Source organism: Thunnus albacares, chromosome 15 (assembly GCF_914725855.1).
Source record: "Thunnus albacares chromosome 15, fThuAlb1.1, whole genome shotgun sequence".
Classification (NCBI taxonomy): Eukaryota; Metazoa; Chordata; class Actinopteri; order Scombriformes; family Scombridae; genus Thunnus; species Thunnus albacares.
This window is the reverse complement of record NC_058120.1, coordinates 10,333,187-10,348,865: the sequence shown is the minus strand read 5'-3', so window position 1 is coordinate 10,348,865 and position 15,679 is coordinate 10,333,187. Positions and strand designations below refer to the sequence as shown.

The window sequence follows — 15,679 nt, the reverse complement described above, 5'->3', positions numbered from 1 at the left end:
TCTCTGCCAGAATGGAGGATTAACTCATTTAAAACAAATTTCATGACTGCATTGCTTATTAGGCTGACCTTTTTTGCAGCAGCACATCCGAACCACATAATAAATGCATTAGAAAACATGGGAGTGTGATTTCTTTCTGTTTAAAATGAAAATTAATGTGATGATTCTTCAGAGAAGCTTTGGTATTCCCGTCACATTCCTGCGCCTGTTTGAGACAAGCATACATCGCGGTCTCTAGTTGAGCTGAGTGGAGCCGGGCAGCTGGGCTGTAGATTGTAGGATAAAAGCGGTGGGTTGTCAACATCAGGTCGCCGGCCTACATCAGAGCCTTGTAAACACAGGACCACAGTCTGGACAGCTAAATAAACCATCCATCAGGTGTAATCAACACTGTTTAGACACATCTTGGGGTACCTTGAGTCTATATGCACGCATGTTTACACACATACTGCACATAAATGTCCTTAAACACTCATGCAGCCTCCAATAAGGATGTACCGCACTTTCAGTACAGCTTTAGTAAACACAGTTCTGAGCTTTGTTCTATAAATTTTCATGCAAAGTAACCATCCTCTGACATAGACTGCTTACAGCTACTGGCTTTTCAACCAAATAGGGAGAGTAACTAATATTCCCTATTGAGCTGGATAGTAATCAAAAGGTGGGTTAACTCCCTAAGCAATAAACAGGTTATGAAATAAAACCAGCTTAGTGCAATCTCGCTTTCACAGGAAAGCAGGAACATTGCTGCTCCTGTTATCATTAGCCAAACAAATTGTTTTTATTACAGCTTCAAGCACAGCTGGACGTAATATACAGTATTAGTTACTGAGTACCGTCCATAACAGGTTTACAGCACAGATAAGAAGACAGAAATCTGAGCTAGACTGTCTGCTCAGCATCCTGAAAGCACAGATGATGGGTGGGACAGCTGGTGACGAGCCAGACACAAACACACACACACACACACACACACACACACAGAAATTTTACTCATCACCAGAGCCACCAGTTTTGGATGTCTGAAGCTACTCTGTGCATGCAGCAGGCTCTTGAATTTCTGCAAAAGATGTAGAGACAAGCAACTATGTGCACACATGAGCTTCATGCAGATAGTCTTACAAAGAATCATGCACATACACATATTGCATTTGTACAGATTTGGATGTCATTTGATTAAAGCCAATCCTTTTTGCACATCAGACCGCAGCTTTCCAACAATCTTGACAGACTTCATTTCACTATGACAGCCAGTAAACAACCACACCTAGGTGAATAAAAACCATGATTGACTGTTAGCTTCAAGCTGTGATGAGCGGTTAAGTGTGTGTGTGTGTGTGTGTGTGTGTGTGCGCATGTGTGTGCATGTGGGGATGTGTTTTTTGAAAAGTGTGAGAAATAAGGCAACACTGAACACATCCTGCAGAGAGTTCAACACTCACAAACAGGTTTTAACACCTGTGGTGTGACACAAATTTGCATGTCTTCATGCTTCTATTCAAGCAAATGTGACCCGTGACCTAGTTTCTGTTCAAAAACTGTGTCATAGGTTAATAAAATGCAATTCATTGGAGTATATAGAATGTGTTGCGTGCTTAAATGTGTACATACGTGGGTTTGTGTATTTGTCAATGAATCCTCATTGTAACTCTTAACATTGTGGTTGAAAATCTATAAAGCTCACTGTAAAAAGGAGCCAAAATGCCTAAAGCCAGATTTCACCGTTGAATTATCACACGACATTAGCTGGGAGCCGTTATCGACCTGTAATCCAGAACAGGTGCTCCACAAAGCACTCAGCACCGTGTTTAACTGAGGAAAGCTAAATAAACGGAACAACAAAGACTGACCTGTGCAGGCTGAGGGAAAACACCTAAACCAGTTTCTCTGGTCACGCGGACGCAGGGGCACGTGAGCTAACTTGATTGCTGCAGGAAAGTCACAGAGAAATCTTGCAAAACAAACTCCTTTGTCCTGTTCTGCAAAACCTTTTCAGAAACAGGAATGTGGCTCGTAAAGACATATAACATAGGAACAAGCCAAAGCGGGCACCGAATGGCACCTCATCTGAGGGCATGGCAAGACTCGGCTAAGCGCTAGCAGCTGCACCACATGTGCACCGCTTTCACCGACATGATTAAATTAAGGCCCCTGCCAAACTCATTATTATCCCATCCATATAGGGAGGCTCAAGAATGTCAATGAGGACCACGCTCATTATGCAGTCGTCATGCACGGTGCCCAGAAAGAAACAAGTACTCGCACACAATTACAGACTGCAAATCAACAGCATATTCGAGCTGACAGGCTTCTTTTGCGGCTCTGAAAAATTACAGGCCGGTCTTTAATTTTTATTCTGTAAAATAAATTCAACCAATTGAATTACTGCTTAAAGGCAGATGTGACAGCCTGGTGATGTCCCATAGGACAGGCTAGTGGAATCGACAGGCAGATGCTCCAACCAGCAGAGGTCACAGAAGGTCAAGCTGTTCCATTATGAGAGGACAAGGGTGGTATTTATTCACAGCCTTCTCCTCCTAAACCGGGGTGGGCTTAGAGGGAATGGAGATGGATACTTAACCCTTGAGGCAAACGGCTGACTACAAGCCATCCACTGTTTCTCTCATTACTGGTGGAGATAAAGCAATTGTTCCACCCACACCCAGTGAGAGGAAGGTGCAAAAAGAAAAAAAAAAAAAGAGGAGAAAGGCAGAAAGAAGGAAGACAGAAAATTGCTGGAGAAAGCCAAAAATTCACAGATTCTCTGACTCCTGAATGATCAAGAGAAAGCACTGCCACCCAGGCTACATAATAACAGAAAAGAAAGGGGAACACACACTGACAAGACTCATGCACTGTAACCCACTTTAAACAGTAATAATGGCCACAGAGGTATATAGTGGTTTAAACAATCTAACCTGATCTGACTTGTCTGCACAGTCTGTGAGTCTGCTTTGTCTCAGACTTCATCAAAGTGGCTCTGATGTACCCTTGCGTACAGCATATAGAAAACCATACCAAAGTTTTTCAGCATTTTTCATGCTATGTATGTATAATGTATCTTGGCTCTGGCCTCCTGTGGTTAGCCAAAGTGTACTGCATGGCTTGCCAAAAACCCAGATATCAAGCTTGATGATATGGATGCTGGTAAAAGATCGGAAAGAATGAGTGCGGTCTTCCAGGTTGTTAAAATACTTGTTGGCTTAGAAAAAAAAGCCTGTGGCACTGTATGATAGCATGATTAGCAAAAGCAGCAGGCATGTCTGGGACCAAACATGAAACCCATAGACAACCCCGCCCCCCCCGCCGCCCCCTCTCTTTCTCTCTCGGGCCAGACTTAGGGGCCACTTAAGTGGTGTGCATGTCCATGAAACACAAAAAGGTTGAGATGTGTTAATTAAGGTTTCCACTTCTTATTTCAAAATCTTCTCAGCCATAGGACAAATGAACGTATGAATCATCAAGTGAAAGGAAAAAAATACAAAGTTAGAAATTATACATGAGGCTAATAATACCACATGACTGTGTGAGTACAGCTTTCACCCAGCTCTTTGAACCGTAACAGCAATCTTAACTGTCAGGAAAACCCAGTTCCTGACGTTTCTCGACATTGTTATTATTAGTTTAAGCTTGGGCATGCCAGGACGGACGTATGCGCTGTAAAATATCGTTATTAGTATAAAAAAGGCAACCATAAGTTTCCAGTGAAGCCGATTTCTCCACGCGAGCAGACCACAGGGCTTGCCACTGGAGACAAAACCACTCGCGCGCGCACACAAAATTACTACCGAGGAGCAGGACAAGCGCCTAAAGAGACAAGAATGGTTTTCAAAATAACTTCAAGAGAGTATCACAGTTATTAAAGTCATTCTTTTACAGTTTCAGAGTCTCTGCCAGGCAGAAACAGACATTTGGACTGAGAAAATTGGAGATTGCCAACAAAAACTGTCAAGTCTGATCACAGATACCCCAGGCAGTATAAGTGAAATTAAGCTTTCTACTTATTGTTTGTATTGAGAGATGAAATGAAAGATGAATTTCTATGCTCTAGACAGTGCATGTCAGTGGGTTGAGTGACACAACATCAGCCACCTATTAGTCACCAGTCAGGGTGTGTTCCTTGGATCACTAACCTCATGAGACCGCGAATAAATGATTTCATCCTCCAAAAGGGGAAATGATTTATAATGAATGACTTCAGCACTGTACGCATTCACTTTACACCAGATCCTGTCACATGCAAGGCGAATATCAATGAATATATAAAAGATGGATTTAGAAAAATGCATCATCTATGAAAGAGGTGTTTTTTCTCTTTGATATGCAGGCAGAAGGATTCCTACCATGAAAGCAGATGAGATAGAGATCAAAACTCTCACACTGTGAAAGCCAGCAGCCGGTTCACACACAGCTAGTCCATCAACATGGATGATGATGGCTTTGAGAGAGTTATGCCGTGTAACACAAGAGTTCTTATTATTCAGCTAGAAAGAATGCAAGCAGAAGAGCTGCTATACAACATGTGCGCCACAGTGGCCTCACATACTTCAGCAGTGATTTTCTCATATGTGCACACACGCCAGTTGTTTTACACGCAGGATATGCACATCCCTTGTAGTTGTGAGTCAGTCGTTCCCCCTTTTACCACAGAGCACCAGTCTAAACTGTAGACACTACATATCATCCACATCCAAGGAGATCCATCTGGAAAAGCAAACAAAATGTCCTGCTGAGTGGGTCAATCCACCAGGGAGGATTGAGAGGTACTGGCCACTGATCTAGGCATAAAGTGTAATGGCTAGGATGTATAAAGAGGTGGGGTCACTACTGCAGCAAAGCTCAGAAAGCCTAACAAAGTCCCTTTAAACATAAGGCTTAGATCTTTTATATTTGATAACCTTTCTTGGAGCAAAATGCTTGGATAGAAGAACCAGGACCAGATCCGTGGGAGTCTATAAAACCAAGCAGTTCACTTTTTGGCTCATGCAAGTTTAATAACATTAGGATCGAGCTGCAGACAAATTAGGAGTCAGCTCCTGCAACGACTGTTGAATGTCAAATACCATTAATAGCCTCTGGCATCTCCTGTACACACAGCACACACGTGTGTTTGATATGTTTGCAGCGGCCTAGCGAACTGGTTGCCCTCAATCTCTTTAACATAATACCATTAGGTTTGGAGATTCTGTTTTGTTGCATTGAGCTTCTATGAGTAGCAAGTTTTAATAATCCTCTGACATGCCTGTGCATCCACTTCAGCTAGACTGCTAAAACTTTTAAAAAGGGGCATTTATGAGAGTCTGGTGGCATCTGCTGTGACACCGTTTGGGGAGAGATGTATTAATATTGCAAGACTGTCCAACGTCGCAACAAGCTGAGCGGCGACCTGCACTCAGCGTAATCTGCTTGGCTTGGCATGAACCCATAAAGGAACCTGCTAGCAATGATACTGACCTTCTTGACTTTGAATAAATTATGTGCCCTTATGTGAGTTGATGGTATGTTTGGGAGCAAAAATGTTCTCAGTGTGAGTTCTCAGAAAGTCTAGAAACCTTTGCACCTGCCTTTTGCACCTCGACCCATCGACTGTGAAAACGACCAGATCTGTGGATTGTGCGGCAAGGGTGCCATGGAGAGCTAAGCCAAGCAGTGAGGGAGATGATCCTCCTGGGCCAGACAGAGAGAACCCTGGGTTAAACAGCTCTTATGTAACAGTCAAGCAGAGATCATGTCTTGGCGCTAGCAGAGCAGAGAAAAGCGAAGCTGGAAGTTTCTGGCCGATGAGGGAAACCCAAGTCGACCTTAGTGAGAAATGGAGAAAGGCTAGTCAATCTTTGGGCATCCAGAGGGTGCTGTAAAAACAAGCAAGCCCACACACAGGCTATCCTGCTGCGGCCTGGCAGGTACACCACTTGGCTTCCCCTACATTGAGGATGTGATGCATATTAAACTATTTTTCTGCTGTTTTACAGAGGCGTGGACTGCAAAAGCTGATAAAACGTCCAACAACACTGTTTCTTTGGCCTTATCTTTATGTGCTTTACAATGAGCTCTTTCACTTACATATCCTTTTCCTTCCGACAGCCGAGGCCTGTCAGCCAAATAAGCCTTGACGATGATATCGCTCCAGGAAACAGGTTATTTGGATACATTTACCTCTTTGGAGAAAAGAATTTTCAAGAGAGCTTTAATTGAGCATGTTCAGTGAGTGGATGCCAGGATTGCCGGTGACCTAAAGCAATCAGGACCTTGTCTCTGTTTACGCTGGCCTGACGCCAAATGACTGAACCAACATGACAAAGCTTGGAGGCTGAGAAGTGGAGAAAAGAGCTTATCTTGCTCGGAGATCAAACCACCGACTGCTTAAGTAGGGAGGGGGCTGGACAGGCAGAGGAGTGCTAATGAGCCTGAAAATGTTCCTCAACATAACACTAATATAACGGCTGCCAAAGACCTTCCAAAGCACTTCGCGTTTGTCACAAAGCCCGGGAAACTGTGCAGATAAGGGCACATCATGTCCCATGCACTTCAGTGAAGCGAGCTACTGAGCAAGCAAAAAAAGCAAACATCAATAACCTGCACAGTTATGGCAATTTTGTGTTGTGATGACTGATATATGGCTGCTAAAGGTAGACTGTGATGAATGGAGTAATGGTAACTGTTGGTTTGCCTGACAACATTCTTTCCCATCTTTGGGCTACTATATTTTATGCCATATGGTTCAAAGAAATGAACACAGCGCTGATTATTTAACATATGATTCTGCATATGTTGCCAGACTAATTTGCCCAGCACAAGGTGCTACACAACAGCAGAAGAGTGGACTTCCTAAAAAAAGGAAGAACAAAGATATAGTCAATTCTCCACCCACTGATGAGCAGGTGGGATGTGTTGGAGTAAATGTGTACCCAGAATTAGCTCCATCCATCATGGGGGACAATACAAGACACATGGCGCCAACTGAACATCCCAGCACCGAGCACTTTGGCCCGTAGCACCAGCTGTGTTTGGCTTTCCAATACGGGAAGGATAGTAAGTGAGACCTTCTGGCTTATGGACCAAGGTAGGGCAGATCAATCACAATTTCTATTGTTGTTGGGATTGACCGGTGAGCAGGCTTAGAGTCAACGAGTGGGGGTGCAGAAGGGGGTATTTCCATACAAAGAAGACTGTTGGTCGCCTAAAGAATGCATGAACACGTGCCATCTTTAGAAGAAGGTATAAGAAACACGAATATCATGTACATACAGACTTAACTGCGCTCCGCAGAGACATGATGCAACTTCACTGTTTCCATCTTGAATTCATAACCAAAGGATAAAATAGTATTTTACACACAGCAGCAATGCATATAAAAGAATGTGCTTTGAGCATTAAAGATCACACACGCTCCAACAACCTTCTCTGTGGCGGCTGGATTGTTAAGATATGAAGTCCCATATGCAGATCAATACACCAGCAAATAACCCAATACCCAATACTCCCTCTCCTCACCATCTCACTGTTCATACATTTTGATAATGAAACTATCTCTTGTATATTCGCGGCTTGTAAATCACTTGGTTAGGTTCAAAGTGATGAGGCAGCATCTTTTTCCAGACTGAAATATTGTATGCTGTCTGGTGTGCACACAGGAATTACATGCATCGCTACTCTACTGCTGCCATGGGAGCTTTTTGCTTCATGTACACCAATCGCCATGTGATTTATATGACCATCGATAAAAGAATGGTAATGGCATGTCTCGCAGTTATTTCTTTGAGGTTAATGAAAGTCTGAATCACAAGTGTAGTCGTCTGGCACTGTTTAAAAGCTACCTGACTTCCTTCTTCGCCTGCACCCCAATCATGCACTTTGCAACTCTTAATCTGATACCTCGTTTGACACATTGTTAAAAGCTGCAGCCACCATTTAATCTTCATTTTCTTTGCAAACCTTACAAACCATTCTTTAGCAGGTGACCCTGAAGGAGAGCAATTCAATTTAGACCTACGCGTTAATCTCCTCAAAGGCCCGAGAGCTGTGGCTGTTAAGAGGGGCATGAATGGGCGCATCGGTTCAGTGGGATGAGACCCACATCGCTCTGTTGAGCTGGACAGAAGGTTCCTGTTTGTGCAGCAGAGCAGGGGATCTTGTGTTGGAGCAGATTCACAAAGTGCAGCTGACTGAACAAATCTCTCAAAGTGGATGGGCGTGTGTTTGTGTGTCCGCCAACCCAGTAGCCACAGCAAAACAGGTTAAATTCAGAGTCACTGAATTATGCAGTACACAAGGTACAAAGGATCTCTTTTGGGCTGTTTTTTAGTCACAAAGCTCAGTTATTATTTTTGTCTAAACTGGCACCACAAGACAGGATGGGTAAGTCAATGTTGTGTTGGTGATAGCTCTCTGACCTGCAGTTGTGTGCACCCGGAAGGGGTCAAAGCCAGCCATGTGTCTTATGGTTGGCGTAGCGGTGAGTGCGGTAGCAAATGTGAAGCTTCAGCCAAGATGCTGTCAACACCAGCTTTTAGTTCACCTGCTTTTTATAGCAACCACTCCAGACACGGCTGGCCGTACACTACCAGCAAACACTGTGAAAGCCAAATATAATCTCAACCACAGCAGTAAGAAATAGAAACATACAAGTCACCATTATGCCTTTGTGACTGGACTATCTACACTAAAACAGAAACTTGAAGGCAAGAAAGGGCACTTCATTGTAATCAAGGGAGCGAATATGCTGAGAAATGTACAAAAATGAAAGTTTTTGTTTAATCCATTTCAAATCCTTTTGTCCTGGAGATGCTCCAGTCAAGTGGAGCCCCTGTGGTTTTCCCCTGCCGTGCCTCTCTACCTAGAGACAGTAAAAGGCCTTCATCCCCGTGTGACAATAAGCACAGATGTTACCCATGCCTGATAAGTCACATGCACGCCACCTTATATGGAGAAAAATGTGCCGGGGAGAAGACATGAAACATTGGTGTTTCTCGACCAGTGTGCTAGCACTTCAGAATTAACGATGACGGGCACTCACACACAGCCTTCCAAATGGCCTGCGGAGAGAGAACAATTCCAAACTTCTCGGTTGACGTCGGTCGTTGTACACATAAAGCATCAGGCACGAGAAGAGTCATTTTTCCACCACAGCTAGATCGTACTTCTTTACATAACTCCACAAAGTCACACACACGACTTCAAAACACGATTGTTTCATAAGGGAAGTTCCTGTGGTAATTATGTCACTGTTTCAGAATGTTAAATTAGGGAGATGATGAGCAGTAGATGACTGTGACGCAATCCTGTGCCACCCAGAGAGGGGGTAGCATTACATCTCCCTTTTGTCACTGGTAAACAATTTTGACAACTGACAGTCCCACCAGCTGAGAGGCAGAAATTGCAACTTGTGTCACAAAGGCAAAGAGCAAAACAATCACGTTTTCCACTAAAAGAAAATTATGGGTCATACTCAATCAGTATCAGTTTGGTTCAAGACCCCATCCCAACCCGGGGAAAACAGAATAGTAAAAACATAGTGTTCCCTGTGGTTGAGGATTTCTTTGCCACAAAAATGTGAACCACATAGGCCAAAATCTGCGTGTGGTGCAACAGCTTCTGTCCATTCAGTTTAGTGATATGATCTCTGAAAGAACAGGGCGCATACATGAGAACAACAGCAATTGTATAAGTAAATAACTACTCCTTTATAGTTCATTAAACAGGCAGGGTGGCAGGAAGGCCTGACGGAATATAAACCAATCACACAGCATGTTTCTCCCTAGAAAAATAAACAGCAGACATTCTTGGCTATCTTCTCTCTTGCGCTCATGTTGGGCTAAGCCTACTTCCTGGATATTGTTCCAAGTAAATGATTAGTAAACATTTACATTGCCTCCACTTATCCGGTACATCATCCAATAACCATTTATCACATTAATTACTGTTATCATATCACTTTTCCTCAAAGTTTAACTTCTCCATTAAGATATGACTTCCAGCCAGAGCCTTCAGACAGATCAGCCAGCCTCTTTATGTCAAACATTAGCCTGTGTTTTTATTGTTACAACCCCACTCAACTGCAAAGGTAGCAGTACAGTCAGACTGACACGTTCCCGTGCCGGTTTCCATGACAGAGGGCCAACCATGCCAAAAGGGCATGCCCAACCCTTCCTCCTGCTCCTTGGATCTATTTGCTCTGGGCAGGCCCTTCACTCCAGGGGTCCCAGGGCCCTTTTGTTGCCTGTATGTGGCTAGATGGCCCTTCCACCCCAGCACACGGCCAAACAACAATAGCAGCTGAGGGTAAATCACATCCAAATACAACAGAGGAACATACCCCAGCATTTAGCGGAATGACCGATGCGCCCTATCTCTCAGTTCATAAATCAGAAGCAAGAAAAGAAGGCAATAAGCAGCCTCTCTGATACTGCTGTGGGCTACATGTTGAACATCTCCACACTACACAAGCACCAACTGTGATCTACTGTGTCAGTGGAATGACAACCCAAATACCTGTGGTATGGAGTTTTAATTAATTTCCAAGACTGAACATGATGACAGGGGTGGGATTTATTACTCATACCAAATTGCGTTTCACACCGCACAAAAGATTTAATTAACCGATATTGTATTCCAGTAAGTAAAATTAAAACAACAGTTTTAATGAATGATGATTATAAATATAAAGGGAGAGGTCATTCTCTCTCTGTCAACAACAACTTGACCAAAACTACATTGTACTTTCTACACAGTGCCCCGTGTTGTAGGCTATTCTTCAATATAATGACTTTCACTTATAATAATAATGAAATAAAACAATCTGTCACAGTTGCTGCAGCGAGCTATAATACACACAGCGTTCAATGAGGACTCGCTGGTGAATTTAAAGCCGAATAATTACACAAACACCGCCAAACTTTTCTTTAACAAAAACAAACTTTGATCAAATGCGCGTTGAAGAGTTGCAGCGGACAAAGCGCACTTACACATATGAACGGAGTCCTTCACAACCAGCGTGACTGTAAAATAAGTTCGCTTGTAACTTACCGGCTAATGTTTCATCTGGTGAGACATACTCCTCACAATATTCACGTGTTTCCCTCTTCACAACCGCTAAATATAACGTTGTTGCATTTAAAAGAAACATAAAATCGGATTTTTTTTGGAGCGTATTTCCACGATTCCTCCGTTCCCAGAACAAATGTTGGTGGGACGGAGCGCCAAGAGACTGCGGACTCCTCCCAGACAATGTGGGGTTAAACTCCTCCTTCCCACGGCCACAGAGAGGGGGGATGGCCGTGTTCTTACAGCATGCTATACCGTAGAGGTATATACACATGGATGATAACACATAATAATGGATGATAATTTATGGGTTCTCAAACAGTGGTTCGGGGATTTCTTGGGGTCCCTCGGGGAGATGTGAGTGTCTTCAGTAAAATATAGTTAAATTACACGAATATTTCACTTTAATTAAAGGGGCCTTCTACCAAATTTACAAAAGACATTCGGTTTATTCGTCATGAGCACTGCTCAGCCTGTTGTAAAAATGTCTGTGTGGTTCTGGAGGAGCTTTCCAAAGTTAAAAGAAATTACTCTGAATTAATGATGTCATCGGTGGTACATTGGCTTGGGTTTGAGACTTAAAACTGGAGTGCAGGACTTTTACATATTTGAACGTCCGTTACACTGAAGCCTTTGTCAAACGAGTTCTCACAATGGTTATTGAGCCTATCACTGCCAGATAAATCTCTCTACATTCACAGTATATGAAGTTTTTAAATCTGATGTCTGTGGCAATTTTCCCGCCGGCGCAATGGTAGTGATGCATTTCATGTCAACCAGCAGTGACTGGTCTCCCAGAGCTGAGGGGCGCCCATTGAGCATACACACCAGGGACTTCTGCTGGCCGAGCCAGCTAACATCCGGTTTAGCCCTGTGCTAACTTTTGACTTTTAACTGACTATTTAACTGTTTACTGTCACTGCCAGATGGGGCAGATAAAAGTTCTGCACTGCAGGTTTAATATTTTTAATAGAAAGCTTTCGTTATACACTGCAGGATTTGAAAGATGTATTTCATTTGGGAGGCAGATGGTTTAAATTAAAGATGCTATTGAGTTGTATTATGGGAAATGTAGGATCCAGTGTTTTTGGATCTTGACACATACTAGAAACTAAAATTCAGGATATCTCAGTCTCTGCTGCTTCAATTTTGACCGTTCTTTTATTTAAAAAGCTCTCTTTTGTGATCTCCCAACATTAAGGAAGTGCAAAATTAAATCGCTGGAGTACTCCTTTAAAAAAATTAAGGCATGGGTATAGTCCAAAAACATGTGGACTATAGTACAATACATTGGGTGTCTGCTATGCAGACATGGAAACAATAAATTAATCTTTAGTAGTTCTGTATCGTTGTTTCTTTACATGTGTATCAGGTTTCACTGCAGCAAATGAGGTGCAATATTTTGTGAAGTGAAGAAGGTTTTAACTTCACTGCACTGACAGAATAAATATGATTTTTGATCAGATTTTACTGTTTTAACTCACCCATCGATCCTTCTTAGGCTGGATTCTTACTGACAAACTGTGTGGTCTTGCAAGGATATATTTGGCAGCCCTTGACCTGAAAAAGTTTCCTACCCTTAGGCTCTCAGTCAGCTGTTTTCCTTGGAGAGGTGAGCAAGGTGAGCATATTTTGCATAACACTAACAACCCTGCCTGTCACATGAACTAATGAACTGATAAGCAAAGTGATAGGAAACAGGTTTGGTCTCCTCAGACAATCAGACAGCATGCCAGTGACAAGAATGATCATTGTTATTCTTGGACGTAATGCTTAAGTATTCATTCCCCCACTTTCATTCTCTCTCTATCATACTCAATCATCCACATCCAAATACCTCCACTCCCTGATAACATAGTGGCGATGGCCAGGCCCTCCTTCCTGCAATCTCCCTCACGATGCTCGTAAACCTTTCATAATGTGACTCTCTGGCCAGAAACAACCCATCTCTGCATATCAGCCTTTTTACAGCTGCTACAGTGGGGGCCCGAATAATGATGCCTATCTCCGCTGCCCATTGTAGCAGTTGATCCTGCTCCTTTCATCACAGACCGATCAGGATCTGTCTACACAACAAGCCCCCTCTCATCCCTCTTCAATTGGATTTAGCCGCAGGGTATTCAACTCCAGTTAGCAAGTGTCTTTTTAAAAATCAACATAATATCTTATTATGTATCTTAAGGAGTGTCAAAGGATTGTGCAGACAAACGAGGTTGTAAGAGGACTTGGGTCATTACAAATGGAGATGTGCTGAAACCAAAACTCCTCTGGTGTTAAGGTCATTTTGATCTTAACTGAGTATTTTGATCTTTTTCACTGGTACAGAGAAACTATCATTTTGAGCCATGACTACTGCAATATTCCTTTGGGCAAATGTCATCATTGTTACTGATGACGTACAACAGATCCCCACCCAGTAATTAATGTTGTTCAGGGAGGCATTCTGGGTGTATTCTGGCCACATGGAAGCTCTGGTCCTGTGTCGTCTGGCAGTTTTCAGCTCTGGTCACTCCGCATCTCATTAAACATAATTGGCTCTGATGGACATTGTCAGCTCTCTCCGCCTGTCTGTCGGTCTGACACAGGAAAGGCATCCTAATGAAGCCTTTCCAGACACTCACAGGAGAACTGCTACAGGACCTATGATTGCTGAAATATTGGTATTGCCTCTTTATTGCTTTAAAACACAACAGGGGCCAGAAAAACAGTGAGCTCAGCCAACATTCCCTCTTTTTTTTTTGCTTATGCAACACAAATACTCTACAGATAGGCTGGCAGGTATGGGGCTCACACACACACACACACACACACACGAACACATACACTACATGCACACACTTATCAACACCTCAGCATCAACTCTTCCTCTTCCTTCCCTCTCTTAAATTAGGCTTCTTAACACCCTCCGGACTCTCACCGCTTTGTACTGCCATTATGGACGCTGTAATAGAGTCGTCCTGGTAATTGTGTGTGTATGTGAGTGTGTATTACTGTAGAAGGGGAGCGGGTCGGGCCGCTCCCCTGCTAAGTGATTTTCTCACCCTCCTCGCCGCTGCCCATTGTGCGATGTGATCCAGCCATTATTACCACTGTATGAGGTGCTGAGCTGCGAGGGCCGGCCTGTTCAGTGTCCACATGTAATTACCACGCTCATTTGTCATGTAGCCTTTAATGGCTCGGTGTGGTTGGGAGAAAATTGTCTCCCTACAGTTGTTTCAAAGGCTGGCAGGCTGGTATGGAAGGTGCTCTGCGGTGGTCTGCAGGGGAAGATGTTTTTTTTGTTTTTTGGGAGAGGACACAAGGAGGGAGTTGTCCTATGTAGTGTGTGTGTGTGTCATTGAGGTGTCACAGAGGGAGGGTGAGAGGAAGACTATAATCAGACACTCAAATGCCACACCCTGAAACAATTCTTTACTTGTGTCTAAATACAGCAGTCAACATTAAAGCCTGCACGAACACAAAGGCTGCAATTGCAGCAGCTCACACAATAGACAAAGGAAATCTATGCGCTGGAAAGGCGATAGAAGGGCACTGGGTGAAGATAAGGTATGAAAAAGCAAGGCCATTTTGTAAAAAAAAAGGCTTTTAATTGAACAAGACAGGTCTGATCCAAGTGATAGCTTGCAGACTCCTGAGGGTTTAACTAATGAGAAATCAATGGCGACAACGAGGGAACTGTGTGTCACAGAGGCCGACCTCTCACGTCAGTGTTATTGGGGTCTTTAAAGTACAGATGGAGCACTTAAAGCCCCTGATTTACCTTCCCATACATGTGATTCTATTAGTATTAGATGAAAATCTTAAGACCTTCATCTATGTCATTTTTTTTTGTTTAAAAAAGCTTTAAATTTAAGCTTTTTGAATTGATTCCTTTTGAGAAAATTACTCAGCACAACCAACACCTACAGTTTCATTTTGTGCAGAAATAAATCCAGCAGTTGGAGATATAGATGCTGACTGATGGCAGGTAGATGGATGAATACAATAAATAAAGCTGTATGGATGTGTTGGTGTGGGAAAACACATACGTGATGGATTTGACCCTCACGCATTGTATCATCTGTCTGTCTGACTGCCTGTCTGCCACACAGATATGTCATTACTGAGCACTGAGAGTGGGAGGGTAACAGAGCAGTGAGGGGGCTGGATGTGTTGATTACTTGAGTTGTAAGTGAAGAAACTATCACAGGGGTGTGACAGAGATAGGAGTCGAATTCGCCTTTTGTGTCCTTGCGTGTGGGGAAAAGATTGAGACGGCCATTTGATGGATGGGAGGATGGGACTGTCAAACAAAGCTAAAAAAGCCGGCAAGTGAGGCTGTTCAGGATAAATAAAAGATCAAATATGCATCTGAAGCCAGAATGGCTGCAAAAAGTGTTGAAAGGCTTGTTGTTGAACTAGCCAAATATTCACTTTCTATACTGTATACTGGATGTTGATGCATGATCATCTGGAACTGTTCTGAAACGGCCTTGTGGGAAAGCACCTCCATTTTCTTTCTCTGGCTGTTTGCCTGTTTCCATCTACAGTATGTGAGATCATTACGCTCTGAAAAATGAATCATTTCAAGGTAAGTGCACTGAGGCGCTTAGAAGATATCTGCACCTCTCTCAATCAGGGAGGGATTATTAAAACA

At 43.1% G+C, this 15,679-nt stretch overlaps 1 protein-coding gene across 3 annotated transcripts in view; it reads right to left on the bottom strand.

The window, feature by feature from the left end:
• Window positions 1-15,679, bottom strand: part of tiam2a (TIAM Rac1 associated GEF 2a) — a 92,258-nt gene that overhangs the window by 61,120 nt on the left and 15,459 nt on the right. For 2 of the 3 annotated variants that reach the window (XM_044374655.1, XM_044374657.1), the window contains exon 1: window positions 11,026-11,226. The exons of the other annotated variant lie outside the window; for it this stretch is intronic. The gene's annotated coding sequence lies outside the window, so the exon portion shown is untranslated. Of the gene's footprint in view, window positions 1-11,025; window positions 11,227-15,679 lie in introns of those variants that run through there. 3 annotated transcript variants of the gene reach the window in all.